The 21,133-nt window shown below is 39.2% G+C and overlaps 1 protein-coding gene across 9 annotated transcripts in view; it reads right to left on the reverse strand.

Annotated features, from left to right (window-relative positions):
- The window catches only part of CHD7 (chromodomain helicase DNA binding protein 7), a 132,551-nt gene that overhangs the window by 59,550 nt on the left and 51,868 nt on the right, over positions 1 to 21,133 (reverse strand). The window lies entirely within an intron of this gene.

Below are 21,133 nucleotides of genomic sequence, written 5' to 3' on the forward strand. Positions count from 1 at the left end.
TAAGTGTTTCTGAACCTGCAAAAGCATCCTATTTCAAAGTCTGTATAGTGTATCAGGTTTACACCAGACTTAAAGTACAGGAAAACCTATGTATAATTACACAAATGCCAAGTGCCTGGACTAAACATAGTGGATGTATTTGTAACTCTCTTCCTCTGAATGGTTCTGTTCTACACAAAGATCTGTGAGTGCAATGAGAAAAATGTTTAAGCCCTACCATGACTTTGCAGCATTTCAAAGCTCTAACCTGCTTCCTCACTGCCTGCCTGGTTATGAATGCAGGACGACAGCACTTTTCAAGAAGAAAAGTAATAGCATGACACCGTACTGATGCCTTTCTTGCAACTCCATATTCGATCAGACCATTTTCCTATCCTCTTTCTCCCTCTGTTTCTCTTCCTTTTCTCTTCCCTAAAAATTAAGTCAGAGTGATTCTAGGTGGAAGAGTACCCCATTAGCCGTGGTCACAAAGTCTAGCCATTTGAGATGTTTGATCCATTGAATTGGGAAGAAGAAAGGTTTATAGCAAATCAGAATTTTACTTCCAGGAATAGCAGTGACCGTGTAACTGTCTGTAGCATTATTCACGTTTCCTTTTCTCCGCTTTTTATTCTAACTGCATTTACTTAGGAGCGGCAAGCATGCAAATAAATGACTACAAACCCAGTCCCTGAGTGTAAGGAGAGCTGATGGGCACACACAGACATATACTTCAGTCACCTGGATCTTTTTAAAAAAACAATGCACTTAAGATTTAGGAAATAAAATTATTAATATCATTACATGAGAAAGTGAATGCATATGTATCTTTCAAAATATATTAATAAAAGTTTTCTCAATGTAAACAAACTGAATCAGTGCAGCCCTATTTTCAGCATTTCTTCACAGTAGCAAAAAACCTCTGTGCCCTATATACACTCAAATACTCAGAAGCTACCCAAGCAGCAGCAGAAGCAAGGCTGTCAAGAAGTTAAGACAACTCTTTATTGCTGTTTGGGAGGGGTACAAGCTAGATACTACAGTTCTTTATGGAAGAGACTCACAGACAAGAGGGAAGGCCTGAATGACTGACTTAAGATCTGGGTCTACTTGGCTTAACTAAGAACTTCCACAGTGACTTCTGCATGTTTCTGTCCTCCACCTGTTTATTAAGATACTTTTTAGTGCAACAGGGTCTCAGTTACAGTGGAAACTCAGCTCTAATGCAAACCTGATGCACTCATTGCATTAGCACCGCATCAGTCAGCCCCACCTCAAGGCAATTTCATGTTAGGCATCCTAAAGTATGAACCAACACCTCTTCTGGAAATCTGTAGTCACCACAACACGTATCTTCATGATGGAAAGTTCAAAGACTGGATATCTGTACAGAAAACACTGATCCCAGGAAGTCGGTGCCAATGAGTTCTGCAGTCCAATTATGCGTTACATAAAATAGATTTTAAAATCTTCTAATTGGTTTTGAATTTGGTTGACAGAACTGAACTGAATGATTGTTCTGTGACAAAGAACAAAACTATCTTCTCTGTACCTCAGACTGTTACATACTTGTACTGTCTAACACTTATTTTTTAGGTAGGAAAAGACAGGAATATTACAACATATCACTGGTAAGTACTTCTTATCCATTGGTTTTCAGAGCAGTACTTTTAACCTACATTTCCCCAAGGTAGTCAATATATTTCTATATTATCTTCCATTTCACATCTCACACATCCCATGTTTTTCAGACCTCAAGTGCAAGTTTCATCAATGTCTTCACCGAGCTGTTCACTACAATACTCAGTCCTCTTTTTAAATACTGTTCACTTGCTAAGTTTTTCTTTCCGTTATTTGTAAAATTGGTATTGAGCAAGTTCCTTGTGTTTGGCACTACAGTATTTGTTTGCCATATTAAGAGAGACTTTTACAACTATCTAACAGCTTATGTATAAGGCACAACTTTCTAGAACAAATCAGAATTGGTAGTTTAATTTCTTTTTCTTTCTCTTAAGCATCTGATACAGCCAATCCAACAAATACTAAAACCCACAAGAAATCCAGTAATGCAATGTGAATTTAATTCTATAAAATTTCCAAGTTTGCACCTTCATTAGTGATATGACCATGTCACTGAAGTCAATATGAAGTTTCATACATGCTTGAGTATTCTCATTACCTTTTTAATCTAATTAAAAAAAAATAATCCTTATCTCCCTTCTAAGACTTGTAGGTTGGGGTTTTTTTTTGTTTGTTTGCTTGTTTGTTTTAGAAATCTAAACAACAACTTTCAGCACAGTCATAAGCAAATCTGAACATAAGGTAAGGCAGATAGCTTTCCAAGTCTCCACGACAGCAATGTCAGCCCTTCATGATTTGACATTTGTAGCTTTAGTGTGAGATCTGGCCAGAAGGTAAGGCACTGAGAATGGCAGCGGTTGTTTCCATACTGTAGTACTCGGTAACTCACTACGGAAGACATCATCCTATGAAAATTCAGATTCTTACTACCTCACAAAGCTTATCCACAAAAGTCATTCTCAGGCTGTAAAACTACTTAAGACTATACATTAGACTTAAACGTTATGCATGAAAAAACTACCAAAAAAACAACTTACTGCCTTGTATTTACAGTACCACATTATGTGCATTACCAAGCATACAATGCACATACTATGGTTTTGTTTCGTATCATTCGCAATCCCCAAAACATTAAGCTACAAAAAGCCAACTCTGCCCTAATTAAGGTTCGGTTATATTTCCTATTACTTGAAAATACATTACTTTTGCCACATGCCACTCCTTTTGCAGTTTGGCACACTTTGTAATTCACTTATACGTGATCTTTTAAATTGTAGCGCACTCTCAAAGAAATGGGTGTGATGAACTTTATTTTTCTAGGAAGTCTGTGCCTACACTTTTGCAATATGCTAAAACGGTTTATCCCTAACTGACAACCCCACATTGCTCCCTAGTGTGAAGCTGTGTAGGAGCAGCAGAAATCTAGTGAGAAAAGGAGATAGAAGCAGCTTGAAAGATGCATTTTCTTACCCCAAACCAGTTGTCTGCTCTTGAGAAGGGAGAAAAGGAAGAACAGGCTTTCACTAGTAAATGTTAGATTAAGCCTACCACAGGGAATTATTTCAAATAGTTCTCCTTCTTTAAATCTACGAAGGATTAACTCTAGTTACAGGGTCACAATTTCTAATGAAAGAACCCCATTTTCCATTTACAAATTTTTTTTAAAAAATATGTATATTACAAGTTTTTACCAAAAGATTGAAAAATTTAGCTGTGTACTTCCCAGAAATCGCTTCTCCTGCTGCTTTCAGTAATAACAAAGCCATAATTTACTATGTTGGTACAGAATTTAATCTTCCACAGGAAAGAAACCAGTGAAGATTAAACACAAATAGGTATTCATCCTATTTGATATTGCAGCAGAATTATTTTTTGCATTATTTGAGATAAGGTGAAAAAGGTGCTCAAAAATATTGGTGTGTTTACTAGACCCACAGCTCTTTAAATCTTTTAGAGAAAAGCTGTTTTTGTAAACATTTAACAAAGAACAGATGGCCTGTTTTAATCATGCGAAAAAACCTGGAGCTCGCATTAATACTCCTACCACCAACTACTGGGGCTAGTCACCTCCCTAACCAGCAGCATGGTACAGTCTTCAGTAATACCATTTAATTTTACAATAGACATTTTCTGATCAATTCCCACCACTTGACAGTTAATCAATGCTATTAACATGCAATATCACAATGCAGGACACTCCTAAAGATCACAGCTTATTAGAGCAAACCAGAGATTCTTCAGGAACTCTGAGGAGTTAAAATAATTTGCAGCTCAACAGGTTACCCAGGATGGTAATATGCTCTTGCCAAATTATAAATGAAAACACTATTTGAGAAATTGTTTCTGGAGTGCAAAAATCTGACTTTTCTGGAATTCAAACTTATTTTTAAACTTCCAAACATCTATCACCAAGATTGGAAAAATTAAAAATGAAGCTGCCTGCATTTCACAGCTGCTGACATGTTTAGAGCTAAGCTCATTCTCTGCCACCCAAAGCACAGATAGATGCCTCAAACCAAGCCTGTTATGTGAAGTAGCAAGATGGACAGGATGTAGGATTAATCCGGCGAGGGTTAGTGGCAGGGAGGGAGGTTAAGGAGGAGAATCTTTCTGTTGCTTAAACAAGGATTGAACCACAATCAACTGCACTTAAGCACTGAAAGTAGCCGAGTGTCGTCGTTTCCCTAGCGGAGCAGCAACTTGAGCCAATATTGAGCTTTAAGAAGTATGAAGCAAGAGCAGCAAAGCACGCGACATGACTCAGCTAACTTTGTGAAATTTAAACATTAGCACCAAACAAAAGAAACAAAACCACTCCTTTTTACCAGGACTACTTTCATTTCCCTCACAGGTATTTCCAGACTCCCTGGTCTTTTACATATTTTAAGAAAAGATCTACTGTAACCACACTTTATTTAAATTTTCTTGAACTTTGGTTTAACAACTACGTTGTATAACAGTAGAGCAAGCGCTCAGTCAGTTCCCACTGGCTCGAAACCGCAAAGCTCTCCAATTTGACATCTATACAATGGATAATTTCATGTTAGGTAAATCATTACTGAATATTCTCATTTGCAGCAACTGCAGCCCTGGTAAATTACCACCTTCACTTTGGAACAGTTAAAACAGCAACCTGTGACCAATGAAAGTTCTTTTAAAACGGAAGACAGACTTATAGTATTGCTTCTGGAATCAGCTCTACCTAGTGCCACAGAGATCACTCGTTTTGAATTTGTATCCTTCCTGATAGCACAGTCCTCAAGGTGTTAAAAGCCATCAAATGTAGAAATTGCTCCACGATTCTTCCTTTCAAAAGGTTAATGAAAGGATTCATCATCCCTCTGGATTATTTAGGACAAACTACTCATCTTGACAATCTTCCAAACAAATCATTTGGAACGTTTTGGTGTCATGTCTCTATGCATTGCTTTGTCCCTGCAATTCTCAACTTGTCTTGTCAACGCTTTCACAGCATTAGGCCTGCCTTGGTGCTCCCTCCATCTGAAGCACACTTCGGCTTTTCTAGACCAACGTAAATACTTCGCAGACATTGTCTGTCTGCAAAGCTCACATATCAGTAAAAACTCCAGAGTAAAAAGGCATCACCACCACCTCTGAAATTGCAACCAGTACCTATATTCAACAACAGTACAGCTGTACATTTTTTTTTCTATAGTAACTCAAGCCCAGAAACATCCTCAAGACTACGCTTGTACCCATAATTCTTTCCAAAATCTGTTTTACCAATCAGTTTCTCCTCCTTTATTGTCAGTGATGATCCCTTCCCTTTTCTGTGAAACTACTGCCTTGAATTGAAGATGTATATGTCTTTTTCACTTTAATATATGAAAATATTACCTTAAAATATTTTGGGCAATGTGATACTGTTTAGAATCATCTGCTATCTCAATACTTCAGAAAAGCCTTTAAAAACATTGCCGTTGTAAAGAGCCAACTTGCATTTATAAACCAACAAGTGGTGTCACTGATCTTTTCTGCAATAAAGGGAAAGCCATTACATCAGATGAGAATGAAGACTATTTTGCAAAGAGACTCCAAAGGAATCTTGTAGTTTACTAAATGTCTTGCCATACTTCTACAAAGCACAGATGAAAATGTATGGAAAACAAAAGTTCTATTAATACCTTCTTAGCAACATATAGCTTGACAATTAAAAACTATTTTGCATGAAAAAAAGTTCATGTTTTAGTGAAGTGCTGCCGCAATACCATTTCTGAAGTCTTCCTGCTCTGTTACTACTAATGGAGACATTTTTGAACAGGTGCAACTACTAAAAAGTTAAAACTTGCTGATCCAAAGTTTTCAGAAAAACTCTGAATCAAAACAACTTATTTTGATGCTGGCAGCATCCTAACAGTGGGATGGAAGTGATTAAAACCAATCTTAATGCCCTCAGCCACCACTGCATAAGTACACTCATTGCTGATTTGGGGGAGCTGAAAATATCACCCAATTACTGTGTGTGAAAGAATAAAAATATTCTATACAAAATACAGAGCTCCTTACTTGAGTCTCAGCATAGCTACAGTATCACTATTATTTATTTTCTGGTCATGTACTCTGTGGAGTAAAACAGGTTACAAAAGATGAATGACACCAATGTGGCCATCCAAAAAGCAAGCATTCTATTGTATTTTGTAGCAATCATACAGAATCATAGAATCATTTAGGTTGGAAAAGACCTTTAAGATCATTGGGTCCAACCATTAACCTAGCACTGCCAAGCCCACCACTAAACCATGTCCCTAAGCACCACATCTACATGTCTTTTCAATACCTCCAGGGACGGTGACTCAACCACTTCCCTGGCAGCCTGTTCCAGTGAAGAAATTTTTCCTAATATCCAATCTAAACCTCCCCTGGCACAACTTGAGGCCATTTCCTCTTGTGCTATCACTTGTTACTTGGGAGAAGAGACCAACACCCACCTGGCCACAACCTCCTTTCAGGGAGTTGTAGACAGCGATAAGGTCTCCCCTCAGCCTCCTCTTCTCCAGGCTAAACCACCCCAGTTCCCTCAGCTGCTCCTCATGACACTTGTGCTCCAGACCCTTCACCAGCTCCGTTGCCCTTCTCTGGACACGCTACAGCCCCTCAATGTCTTTCTTGTAGTGAGAGGCCCAAAACTGAACACAGCACTCAAGGTGCGGCCTCACCAGAGCCGAGTACAGGAGGATGATCGCTTCCCTAGTCCTGCTGGCCACACTGTTTCTGATACAAGCCAGGATGCTGTTGGCCTTCTTGGGCACCTGGGCACACTGCTGGCTCATATTCAGTTGGCTCTTGACCAACACCCTCCAGGTCCTTTTCCACTGGGCAGCTTTCCAGCCACTCTGCCCCAAGCCTGTGGCATTGCATGGGGTTCTTGTGACCCATCACTGTTTTGTGCTCACATAAAGTGTGAGATATTACTAAGCCTATGGAATATCAGCCAGTGCAATGAGCGCTGATAGTTTGTTCACAGCTCCAAAACAACCAACTTATCCCATACGAGAGCTCTTCTGCTTCCTGACCTTTCATCAGAATCAACATCAATGTTGATCAGAATCTCAGACAACTGCCACCCCTACTGTAATGAAGCGTGTATGCTCCAGATCAGCTTTCCATGTAAGAAACCGCAATAGCTACCACACCGATTGTATATAACTGCTAATGCAATGGTCCACAAGACAAACTTTAATACTTTTTTGCTACAGATTACCTCATAATAGATACTTAGACAGCAGTGTAAGATTGCTCCTTAGGCAAGCAAGGCAGGTCCTAAATACTACAGACCAGTAGTCAGCACAAGCCTGACTCTCCACTCTCCATCACCACTGCGTAGACTGGTCAAAGACTTCTGATTTTGTCAAGTTTTTACTAACTCCAGCTGTAGAGACACATAGAAAGGGTGGGACAATTAGGTACCGAATTCTACTGGCAAAAGCCATATTGCTCCTATTGACGGCTTGTGCTCTAACTCAAGCCTGCCCTTCCTGCACAGCCATGGTTGAAGGAAGCCTCACTTCTGTGTACACTCCATTATCAAGCGGCAGACATGCCAGAAACATGCCAACATGAGTACTACTGCAGAAGTTTTGCGGAGTTTATGCTATGCAGTCTATACTGACTTGTATTTAAAAATGTGGTATTTTCTTTGTGAAGTTACATCTGTGAAGTTACACCCAAGCACAGCTATCAAGATACCCAGTGCTTACTAGAGAATTCCTTGGATTAGAGAACATCCAGAAGGTTTACCACCAGTCTTTTCCAACCCCTGTAAAACAAGGTGGTGGCTGCATATCTCCAGGCAAGACAGGAAAGTCACACAGTAAAGTAAGAACATGCCAAGATGAAACGCTTTCCCGAGAACCTAGTACAATACTTCAGCTTCTCCAGGAAAGGGGGAATAGGGAAGGAAACACCTTCACATATCCAACTAAAACAGTAATATTGAAACTGCTATTATTAAACACATAAGCCTTATAAAGAGTAACCTAACATCTTAGCATACATACAGGCTGAGTTGTTGCTCTTGGTCTTGCCTCCCTGTTCTCCCCACAGCCCTGCAGCTCCACTGTGAAAGTGAAGCAGTTCCTCCATAATAGTAACATGCAAACACTCTCCCTCCCCTGGGCATGTTTCACAGCCACACTTTGAAATCCAAGGTCCTGAGGGAAGAAGGGATGTGTACTGCCCTATACACGCAGCTTCCTTCCTCCCCCAGCAGAATTCCCTCCACTCAACTACTGACTGTCAAATACGCTGAGATCCACCCTCTTTGAAGGGTAACCCATTCCTACATCACACTGTATTGCCATCGTCACAGGTTATGGTGCTCTGGTACCAACTATGATTTCCACTTAACACCCTGTCCCCTACCTGGAAAAAGAAAGCCCAACAAAACAGTCCTGACTGACTTGGTGTATTAAGTGCTTACAGCCTGCCAATAGTAATTAAAGTGATAAATGTCCCCTAAAATTTTGTTTTCTCTACAGAAGACTTAAAGTCAAGAAAACCATTTTAAGAGGAACCTTAATTAGCTCATATCTACTTCTGTCAGTACCTCTCTACAGTTATCAAATCTAAATCACAGTAACACAGAGCAAATGGCATCAGGTTTATAACTACGGGGGAAATCAAAGACCAGCATACTTGGTGCAAACGCTGCTGCTTCTGACCGCAGACAGCCAAAAAAGTTCTGCCTGTGCTTTCACTGCTGCAAGCAGCACTGGCAGCAAAAGCACTACGTGCGACAACAGCAAGGTTCTTCTATTCTGGTACTTTTCCCCTCCACCTCTTCTAACCCCTGAAAAGAGTTAACGGGAAAACTTATTTAACAGGCTATATATGTAAATATATAAGGTGTGAGGTAGTAAGACACATATGTATCTTACATGTTTACATAACAGATACATAATATTAAAAATCAAAAATATAAGTTGTACATGTAAATTCAAAAGTGATACCTCTTTTTTGATTTGCAAAATCTCTAATAAAGTATGCTTTATCTGAATTTAGATAAAGTACACTTTATCTTCTTATATTTTACATCAAATAAAGTGCACTTTAATCTAAGGAAGGGAGAACAACAACAGAGAGCAAAGCAGCAAATTTATTTTTTTTTCACTAGATGAAGCAAAGACTAGCAGGCCAGGAAATTTTTATTTCTTCTACCTGCTCTGCAGCGCCTAAGGATCAAGCAAAGACAAGCTTTAGAAATACCACCTGTTTGATGGACATCCTATGATACTTAGTTCGTTGCTTGTAAGGACAGTACAAAATGCTTTACAACTTTAGTAATGAATCCAAAGGACCAAACGGCAATAAATACTGTAAGGAAGCACAGCAGCAGCAGAGATGAGTACAGACGGGAGCAGCGTGGATGTAAGTGCATATTGCACCACTGTGTGCATATGTTTTGAGGTTTTTTTACATCATGCCTGTGCCAGAAAGTCCTCAAACTCAGCTTTATCAACTTCATGTCCATGACTATGTGCCACACTTGTGGTACACACCATCATGTCCTTTCTTCTGCACTTGGATATTTTCCAGTCGCCCTCTACCAGCTTCACGAAGCCTTAGAAAGCCACTAGTCATAGCCAGTTCTCTTGGCCTTCTTGTGGTAAGTCACACTCTGCTTTGCCACGCACGCCTGTCCCGGGGCAGCCTCTTGCCCCTGTTCTAATGCAAGGGTCTGCAACGCATCTAGCCCACCTCCAGGGAAAGCCGGCTCTCAGGAGGCAAGCTGGGGACACCTCTGCTGCCCACCACCAAGCCCCCTCTCATAGAAATGAATAAGGGCAGCAACTGAAGGGCTTTACTTCATATATGCATCAAAATATAAAATATAGCAACCACCAGCAAAATGGTTTCAAATGTATTTTTTTAGACAATTTTTTAGCATACAGTGTTTGTTCCAATATATTAGTAAGACTTTAAGATAACTTCTCTATCACTTTCCTAACCCCTTCCTTATATACCCAGGAAAAGAAAAGCCCAGCATTTTTGTTTTAAAAGTTCTCTCCCATCAGATTCCAGACTTGCTAAACATGCATGTTTATGAAGCCTGCACATATTAAATAAAAAAGTAACGATCAACAGTTTAATGACAAACATGCATCAAATTATGAGGCTGACGAAAAGAGGATGAAACTCATTGAGAGCCTTTACCAAGAACTTTATCACCTCTCCTATCTGCGAGCCGTCAGGAAAAAAGAGCAAGTTTTCCCCAAAGGTATAAATATATATCACATTCTAATAGCTCAAGCATCTAAGGCCATTGCCCTTTTCTTAAGATTTCAACAGATTAAACACAGGACTTGAACCCCTGAGATTTTGTTCCTGTTCCTAGAAAGGAGGTCCCACCGCAGTCCTGTGATACTTCCACAATACCATCCGTATGTATTTTTATCACATAATAAAACACTCTGAATTCTTCCACGGTTTGCAGCAAGATTTTTTCAATTTCACCAGGGTACCTTGCAGATAGAACATACCAGCGTAAAGCATGAGAAGAAACACTGCCAGCACAGATACTACACTTTGGTTTCAGTTCAGAGCTGACAAACTTTTAGTTCATCAATATTTTATTCGGATTATTTTTAACAGACCCCGCTAGCCAAACAATACAATTCTCCTTTTCTTACCTTGCGATCTCACCCCTCTGCAAGGTGAAGTTGCATTGTATCCACAATCAAAAATCTTTTTGATTTGTTTCTTGAGCTAGTGCTTTGTTTTAGTTTCAACTTGTACTCAGGGCTTTCCTGCTACCAATTTTTTAAAAACACACAGAATTCTCCAATTCCATGGACTTCTAACACTAAAATACATAAGGCACCATCAAGGCAATGGAAGTTAAACCTAGTCTAAACCAACTTTACTATTTTTATGACTTTTCATCTCTAAGTTTGCTGACTTACTCTGATGAAGAGAGTCTCATTTCAGAACTTCCCCAAAAAAGCCATATTTGGTAAATGTTTTCCAATATCACAAGATGATATCCACAGTAGCTCAATCATCCTGTCTCTACTGTTTATGTCTACTCCAAATCTCAAAGTGTTTTATTTGTTGCTGTTTCAATCTCACAGTCCAGGTGAGCATGCTTAGTACTAGAAGATTCACAATTTAAAATTATGTAAAAGTTAACATTTTGTTTTGACATTTTAAATGCGATTTCCTTAGTCACAAAGAAGTTCCACATCAGAAGAGAAAAAGAAACTCCCAAATCCCACTACCACTTTTATTTATATTAACTGTCCCTAGTAAGTTGGAGTGATTTTTCTAATCCATTTTTATCCAATGTTAGATTGTTCTTGTCCAGCAGAAATTCAAAAGCTTTCTGCAGCCATTGACCAAATGAATTACCCTGCAAGTGAAATAGTAAACATGCATTATTGTCTCAGGAAAAGAGTATTTAAAGTTCACTGTAACCCTAAGTATAACAAATTATAAATGTATTTTTCATTTTTGAATGGTAGCCTAAATCATTAAGTATTTCAAATACTTGAAAACAAAGAATAAATATCGTATCACTTATGAAACAAATTCTACTTCCTAGTACTTAACTTTTTACATTAATATCTCTAACATACAGGCTGACTCCTCCCTAGTATCCAGAATTTCTGCCTCATTCAGCATACAGCATGGATGAGACTCCTAGATTAAATCAGATCTGAATGACTATGATATTACCCTGAAGACAAGACTCATGTTACCTTGAAACCTTAACTACAGAAAAGGGAAAGACTGAAAGGAGATGATCTGTGATGAAATCGGTGAACATCAGGCAAGATAATTTACTGTCCTTTTTTGCACCAGCCTCAATTCACTGTGATACTTTTCTATTTTTTTCCAGAAGAGGTTTTTGTGGAGGGGTATTTTCCTCCCTTTTAAATGACATACTCATTTCCTTCTAACATGAATCTCCAGCAAAGGACTTGCCATGGACCCTCTTCTTGAGAAGTGCCCCACCATGATTGTAAGAGAGTACCTACTTGGACAACAATGGCTTCAGCATTAGGGCAACACAGCCCAGATTAACGCGCACTAAGAAGGCCTAAATCCTGTATCTATCACTCTGGCCTCAGGCAACTCCCTGTCCCTCTGTCTTGGTTTCCTTGTATATAAAATGGAGAATACACATTGCAGGATTGTTTAGAAGATAAATGAATTAGTGGTTGTTGAGGTTTTTCTGTGTTATGTTTAAAATTACCTAAAAAAAACTCATTTAACTATTAATTCTTTACTAAGATATGAAGAGAGACAGTGTAGGAAGAGTTTCATGAGATTCAGTGCTATTCAGGATTGGGTGTACTGGACAATATACAGTAAATAAATTATCAGGCCATACCTCAAATAACAAAACCAAATGAATTATATAGCTACTTATATCACAGGTCTTCTGCAGGTAGAAAAAAGGGAACAGAGAAGACATGGTTGCATACACAGATTACATCCTATTTCATAGGCACAAGCAATGTGTCGTCACTGTCCTACTTCTGATCTTTCTTAACTTCCAGCTTTGCAGCTTCTCATCATTCTGTAAACACAATCACTTAAAATGTATATTAAACTACATATTTTAACATTTTCTATAACTTTGTTGTTTCGTGATACTTTCAACAAAGTATATGCAAACATAACAACTAAAAACTTCTTGCCAACTGTACATACAAACAGAGGAGACTCTGCAGATGGTAATGAACAACTATAGTTTTCTGAATGCTCTCATCACACCCCTCTTTCAGAGGCACTGATGCTTACAGTAATATAAATAGTTAAAAGCTCTAAGGTGTCACATATTAAGTGCGTGGGGAGAAAACAAAAGAGTTAAAAGCTACTTTTTTCCTTACATACATATATACGTATATATTCAAATAGTTAACTCTTAGTGTTCTTTAAATTTCCTCTACTGATACCTGACCTCCTTTTCAAACTACAGCTGTTTCCATGTTCATGGTCCAATATATCAAAAAACAACCAACAAAAAACCCCCACAAAACCCTGCAACAGAAAGAAAAAAAAAAAAATCACAAATCACGTGGGTTCCTCCCCAGTTACATAATCAAGAATGAACGTTTTCCATACTGTCACGCAGAAGATACCCAGTTCTCAAGTTAACTAAGTTCTATGAAGATAAAACACATTGGAAAGGCAGGTTTTTGTTTCCTTCTTCCATCTCTAAACAGAAAAGAAAAATAACCTGAAAGTACAATGACTTGTGAGATGGCTTTCTTAGTTTTGTTTTAGATACACTCCTAAATAGTTAAGGAAAACCCGTAATTCTAGAAAAGTCCTTCCGATTAACCAGCCTTTAAACACCTACACTTGATCAACTCATGGAAATCAGAGGGCAAAAGGTACAATATATCTTCAGCAGTGATGCATTTTACATCAACGATACCTATTTTATGAGAGAAAAACTACTGAAGATTTAATGGTGCCAATTAAAGAAGCCAAGAGTTTGCATGGCTCAATGGCTGAGTCATAGACCTTTTGCCTATAATAGGTTCCATTATAGCCCTGAGCTCAAGCTGTGGGAAGAGGATTGCAGATGAGTAAGAGGAATTTGTATTTTTAAATGTTATTGCAAAGGAAGGTATCCTTTAAGCATCACGCAGCTGCAACTCTAGAAGCTGTAGAGCAGCTTGTGCTTACTCAGAATCCTAGTTTTAAATTAGATGCTCAGAAACTTGTGGATACCTCAACTTCAAAACACTATGGAAGAAATTAAGCCCATCAGTGCAAAGCCCTTACAAATTTAACTGGCATTTCATATGCATTTCCAAATTTGAAATACTTCAGTACTTGTAATTTTTGTGCTATGCTATTATTACCCTTGACTTTTGGTATTCATTTATGTTTACATAAAACAAGGTAAGACTGTGCAGCTGAAGACTAAAGTAGTTTGTCCTTAACCATAGGATGTCTGTAAACAACAACTGGTGTGACGTACAATGAGGAAAAGAAAATTAAAATGTTGAAGTGCCTCTCGAGATGGCTCCCAGTAAACCCAGGGAAGTATTTGTGCCATAGTACAAAATTCTGATCATCTACCATCAACAATTAGACCTCAGACACAGGTACAGATTATCTTGAAGGGGAAGTCAAAAAGGAATTTAACTTACTTTAGATAGATTGCCATTTATGAAAACATTGGCAGATCCTAATACAGGCAATAAAAAGAATTAAGATGGGTAAAAATTGGCACCAGAGCAAATTGAGTATAAAACCAGCGACTAATAAATTTAGGACAGAAAATCAGATGCCTGTTCCAACATTCAGAGTAATCTGATTTGGGTATGAATTTCAAAAAGGAGTACTGGGAGCAAAAGCCAAGTGTTCTTTAAATTGAAGTTTGATAAGGTTATGAAAAGTAGTTCATAAGATGATACATGCGACAGCTGGAGGCTCAACTCAAAGGCCCAGATCTTTGTAAGTACTTCGCTCCTAATGACTGGTGACAGTAAAAAATCAACAGCAAAATCTGTCTAGATTAAAAAATAAATATATTGTAACAAATGTAATTTGAAATATGACAAACACAGAACATATTAGTTCAGAAATGAGTTAAATATGCTTAGAATAACCATCTATGTTTAATTTTCTAGGGGAAGGAAATCTCTGTTAAGCAGATTAATAGAATAGGGCTGGTCAGACAAGATTTTGGTTGCAGAAGTTTTACCTTAGAATCTAAAAAAAGGGGTTGGTTACCCAAACAGCTTCCATAATTACACTGACAAATATAATCAGAAAAAAAGCCTTAAGTATTACCTCTTTTATAAGCCTTACTTCACTCACATCCTCAAATCATCACACCTATGAACACAACTACTCAAGATACCCTAAGGAAAACCTCTGTTATTTCAAATGTTTGTATTTATAACATCTTTGACTAGAAATTGTCTTCATTCATATCATGATTGTCATACAAAATGCAACAGTGCTGTTTAAAACAGGAAGGGTTACTTTTTAAATAAAGATGCCACGGTCCCAGTGTCCTTTTGCAATAGCTTTTCTGTTCCCTGGTTTGGACAATTTTCCCAAAGTAATACAGAAGTAATTTTTATTTTTAGGTACTCTATAGAGGATAGAAATTTGAGAAAAGCAGAAGTAAACATTTATGAAATTACTGGTCATCAGTTGTTCATTTACAGTTACATTATTTAAATAATAGTGATAAACTTGTAAGGAGTGGGTTAGTGCAGGAAATGCTGGTATCCAATTGCTGGGCATGTGTCTGAACTTGCAACAGGAATATTGCAACTAAAAAGACTCCCGAGAGAATTTTACTTCTTTCTAATGTTGCGATGGAAAACTTGCTCCTCCTCAAGAGCTTCTTACACACAACATCCCTAATACAAGAGATCTGAATCAACCAGGATAAATAAAGGCAGAACAAATTCTTCCCTCAAAAAAAAAAAGACTGGTTTGCCATAAAAATTACCCCAGAGCTCCCAGACCAGAAGCCCCTGGCCTGCTTTGACGGCTCTCCAGACCAGTTAACTAACAATGTAAACGCCTTCTCCCATTCCCATCCCCACCCACTGAGGCAATTAGGTGTTTTACAGGAGTGCTTCATGTTGGGAGTGAGTTTGTGCAAGTTAGTGTAGAGACTTGGAAGAGACGGAGAGGAGCAAGAGTTTTTATCTTTTACACCTCCTAGTATGTATATCAGTTTTGAAGAGCAAGACAATCTGCAGATCATACTTCAACTACTTACAGCCCAGATTTTCTTATATAATATATGTGTTCCCCCCCCACAATGTTTTCCTTGCTTTACTTATGAATACAAGCATCTACCTCTTGAGCATCTACAAATCACAGAGAATGTTCCTGAGTTAAAAGGAGAATAACACTGGTCAAGATTTAAGTAATTCTGCATTTGAGACTGGCAAGAAATAAACTGGTGGTTTTCTAGGACTGAAGGTAGATATTTGCATTTGCACTGCTAATATTCCTTTTTACGTGTTAGTCCCCACAGTTCTGCACGAGAATTTTTGATTATCCAATCAGACATAATTAGTAGAAGCCCTTTAAGTACAAAAAGTTACTTTCTGAAGTGGTTATATTTTGGATATACTAAAAGACAAAGCAGAACAGAAGACTACACCCAAAGTCTTTTCGCCTTTTTGAGGACATACAAATAAACGCACAGGAGAAGTCAAGTTGAGGAACCAGCGGTGTTAACTCTTCTCAAGGGAGGGCTGCCGAGGCGGGCACCCCTCAAAGCAGCAGGCAGCGAGCAGGAGCCTGCCCGGGCGGTGGGGCGGAAGAGGGAGGAGGTTTGTGGCCGCCTGCGTAACCCCAGGCGCGCTACCCGGCTGCACATTTCCACCCTGTGAAATGGAAACAGTGATCGGGTTTGCCTGCCCTGCCAGCACATTCCCACTGACTCAAAGGTTCTCTGATGGAAGAAGTTAACAGACATGGAGGGTACGTATCACAGGCTAAAGCCATCTTTTTCTAGCTGGCTTACTAATACTAACCTGTCAAACAACTCCGGTAACTGTGGTTTCGTGCTGTCACTTTCCACTACAAGATTTGCAGCCCCACGGGGAGGCTCAGTTATGCCCAGTTCCCTTCAAATCCAAAGGTAAATACAACATTTTTAGCATATGCTCTCTTCAGTCTTTCTGTATCCTTTCCAAAAAAGGTGGCACTGTACAATCCATCCATTACTTCCAAGTGAGGTGAGGATACACCATCCCGATCAGCCAACACAGAACTCACCGTTGGGACTCCCCCCTGAAGAGATCATAGAATGATGGAATGGCTTGGGTCAGAAGGGACCTTTAAAGGTCATCTAGTCCAATCCCCCTGCCATGGGCAGGGACATCTTGCTCAGAGCCCTGTCCAACTTGACCTTGAACAGTTCCAGGGATGGGGCATCCACAGCTTCTCTGGGCAACCTGTTCCAGTGCCTCACCACCCTCACAGTACAAATTTTCTTCTTTATATCCAATCTAAATCTATCACCTTTCAGTTTAAAACCATCAGCCCCTGTCCTATCACTACAGGCCCTGGTAAAAAGTCTCTTTCTTATAAGCCCCCTTTAGGTACTAAAAGGCTGCTATAAGGTCTCCCTGGAGCCTTCTCTACTCCAGGCTGAACAACCCCAACTCCCTCAGCCTGTCCTTATAGGAGAGGTGTTCCAGCCCTCTGATCATCCTTGTGGCCTCCTCTGGACTCGATCCAACAGCTCCATGTCTTTCTTGTACTGGGGCCCCCAGAGCTGGATGCAGTACTCCAGGTGGGGCCTCACAAGAGCAGAGTAGAGGGAGAGAATCACCTCCCCCAACCTGCTGGTCACGCTTCTTTTGAATACAGTTGGCTTTCTGGGCTGTAAGAGCACATTGCCGGGACATGTCCAGCTTTTCATCCACCAGTACTCCCAAGTGCTTTTCTGCAGGGCTGCTCTCAATCCTTTCATTCCCCAGCCTGTATTGATACTGGGAGTTGCCCTGACTCGTGTGCAGGACCTTGCACTTGGCCTTGTTGAATCTCAGGAGGTTCACATGGGCGCACTCATCAAGTTTGTCCAGGTCCCTCTGGATGACATCCTGTCCCCCAGGCGTGTCAACCGCACCACATAGCTTGGTGTCATTTGCTAATCTGCTGAGGGTGCACTCAATCCCACTGTCTATGTCATTGATGAAGATATTAAACAGTACTGGTCCCAATACACTTTGCTGGGACAGGGGGTCCCTACACCTTGCTTTAAGGTGTAACTGCTGTCATTTCAGACACCAGCCTGAGCAGATCTCATCTGAAGTGAGATTTACATTACAACACAAAACTCTGTTCTATCAAATTTTTTCTCCATTTTTTAAATTTTTTCATCTGTAAGCCTCTAGTAATGGAGATGTAATTCCCTTTAAAAACTTCCCATACACTATTGTTGCTTAGCATATAAACCTGCTCTCCTTAATCACCTTTCCCAGGGCACTTAAAAGCAGTTCGCAGGGGACTTCAGAGGTACACAGACCACAGGTTGAAACCACCGACTCAAAGAAATCTTAATGGATACACGTGAGATACAAAACCAAAAGAGATCGTCAGTAATCAACTCTATTTTTCTCTTGGGGTGGGAAGACAGCAGTTCTGTAAATGGCCTTTCATTGCAGTATTCTATTGACTTCAGCATGACAAAGTGGGCTTGAAATCACAGACTTGTTAAAAAGCCTTTGATGTTATATATGCTGCCCAAGATCCATTTATGTCAAAGAGCCCAAGATACTTCTCAAGCTGTAGTTCTTTAGGCACAGCAACAAATGAAAAAAGCCTTTGAATATGTTATCTAATACGTATTTATGACATGTCACAGGTAGGCCTTTTCCCAGCTCCTCTAGTAATTGAACTAAACTAACAATTAAATCAGAAAGTGTCATTAGAACTGGAGAGGAGGGGAGAGAAAAAAAACCCAGCCAAAACCCCCCACGCTTCATTTTCTGTGGACAAACACTTTATTCAGCAGTACCAATTGAGATAACTCTTAATTATGTCTAAATCATACTTTAGTTCTCCAACCAATTTGATTAACATTGTTCTATGAAACATTAAATACCATATCTTTAGTATCCTAGCTCCAGTCCTTCTTTACACAACCTATAGTTAAATGTAAAAATCCCTACACGTGAGTCTTAAATCAGATGTGCCTACAGCAATATCAGGTCTAAATTTTGTTTTATATTGTAATATTATATTGTAGCTGGAGAGCTGTGCCTGAAGCGACCCTTTATACCTAACTTACCCCTCACTGCCAGCAGCAGTTTCTGAGTTACATTTCCATGTGTTGCTGTACAGCGCGGCAGGGAACTGCGGGAACTGCTCTGATGTCCCCCGCTCGCCACGGCTGCAGAACACCTCTCAAGCACACCCAACACCAATACTGGTGATACAAACTGAAACAAATGGTTAACAAGCAACCTATGTCCAACAGCAAAGATTCCCTGAATCCCGGTTTAATCCTTAGTTGCACAACTATCTTGTTTTCAGCAAGTTTTCCCAGAGTATTTCAAAGGAGGCCAGCAGAGAGAACGACTTCAGAACTAAGCAGCCTCCCATATTGTCGGCATTTATCCCTACGTCCGCAACTGATAATGCTTGCCCTGGTAAACATGTGCAATATCCTATTAGCAAACTCAGTGAGAGATGAATAGTAACTATGAAATCCAAAGGTTTTGCCTAGTTTTAATGACTATTTCATATCTAGTTATACAAATAAACTGTGAGGTCAAATTTGTACGGTAAGGCATCACTTTAAATTCAAACAGGCACTGCATATTATAACCTTCCCACTATATTTAGCAACAATTGGCTGGTACAGAAAGATTTCTTCCAAAAATAAAATAAAGCACTTCATATCATTCAGCGCTCACGTGTAAGGAAAATTACAGTTCTATCACAGTTATCAGAGTCTTGCAGGGCCAAAAAAGATAGGCAGTACCAGAATGCAAGTGGATGGAGGGCCATCTGGAGAGAAAGGAGACATAAAAGGAGAGTGGAAAAACCAGAGTTCATTTTGACTACGAGATATTAGGAAGTTTGTTATGAAGCTTGTTATGAGTCCTCTCTCTCTTTCCTTACAGAACACTAAATCAAAAAAAACCATGGAAGTATTAACTTCTCAGTTACTGTGTCATTATGTTTTTGGTTGTGGGAGTTAGGGAGACATAATAAACCACAATTTAATGAGCACAATTAAAATTGACTAATGTTTTTCTGATTAAACTGATTATTCAGTCTGGTTTAAGAAAGATGTCTATTGTAGGTGGGTATACATTCCTTTTGGGAACTCTTGTATCACATAGCAAAATTTCATCTCTGTTAAAATAACAAGAGTTTATATTTAGCAAAATATAAAAAAAGTGAAAGATGAAAATTGAGTAAGTGTTTGGTACTCCCTACAACAGCTTATATCAATATAGCAAAGATACATTTGGTGCTGTTTACTGAGGAATAAGCATTGCAAATACTTGCAATTTTCCAAAATTAAAAGGTTAACAATATTCCATAGAAACCTGCCAAGGTCCAGAAATTAAGATTTCTTGACATTCAACTTCTACAGCAGCAACCCATGCAATATGAACCCACTCCCAGAAGTTCTAAATTTTTGTGCTTCTTCAGCGTAACATATGAGCTGCTGTCTCCTAAGCTTGGCTAACACAGTAAAACTGCTGAGGAAGAGTACAGGACAGAGTTGCATCCAGACCCTCGGTACTGATTCAGGGATGAACAGGTGATGGAACAACAGAAGCAGAGGAACAAAGATTCCTCCAAACCCAACAGTGGAGGATCAGAGATCTGCTTGTTTTCTTCCACCTCTTGTATAACTGCACTACTCTCAGGTTAACCTCTAAAATTACAAAATTCCTACACAAGTGGGATTTCCTACTTTGGATTGTTAGACCGGTTGTCTCAGTCTTCTTCAGCTGCACTCTCAAGCAAGAGCAGTAGTGGAAGGAGTGACAAGGAGAGAAGAGAGAGGGCATGTTTTAGAGTAACAAATATCTGAGTAAGAACTGGAATCCGGAGTTTTATGAATTTGGGTTTTGAATAAATAATAATCTTTATTTCCATCATCTATACGTTCTTCTTGGTAAACAGGGGCAACATTATTACCAACCTTGCCCAGAAATGGAGAAAATTCTAACTAAACAGGTGATATATCAAGGTCAGTAAAATCAGAAAGAATGCTGATTCCAGAGTTTATAAATCAAACCCACACTCAGATCACTAAGCCATCCTATCTCTCAGTTCTGTTTCCTCATAAAGACGACTAAGAAATTAATCTTGAGTTTTATTTTGAACTTTTCATGCTTTTAAACAATTCTCTATGTTGAAGAAAAAAAATCCCATTCAGTGGCTCAAGGAAAACAATTCATTGACAGATATTGGAGGCATCCTCCCTCATTTCAATGCACATGATGCACATCTAATGAAATTGTGCCAAGCTCTCTTTGCTAGAAAGGGGATGTTTTTTCACCTCTTCAGTAAGAAAATAGCTGCAAATAATTCAGTTGGAAGAGGAAAAATGTCCTTCTTTTCTAAAAATGAAAACATACCTCTG

The sequence above is a fragment of the Grus americana genome, chromosome 2 (genome assembly GCF_028858705.1).
Source record: "Grus americana isolate bGruAme1 chromosome 2, bGruAme1.mat, whole genome shotgun sequence".
Lineage (NCBI taxonomy): Eukaryota > Metazoa > Chordata > Aves > Gruiformes > Gruidae > Grus > Grus americana.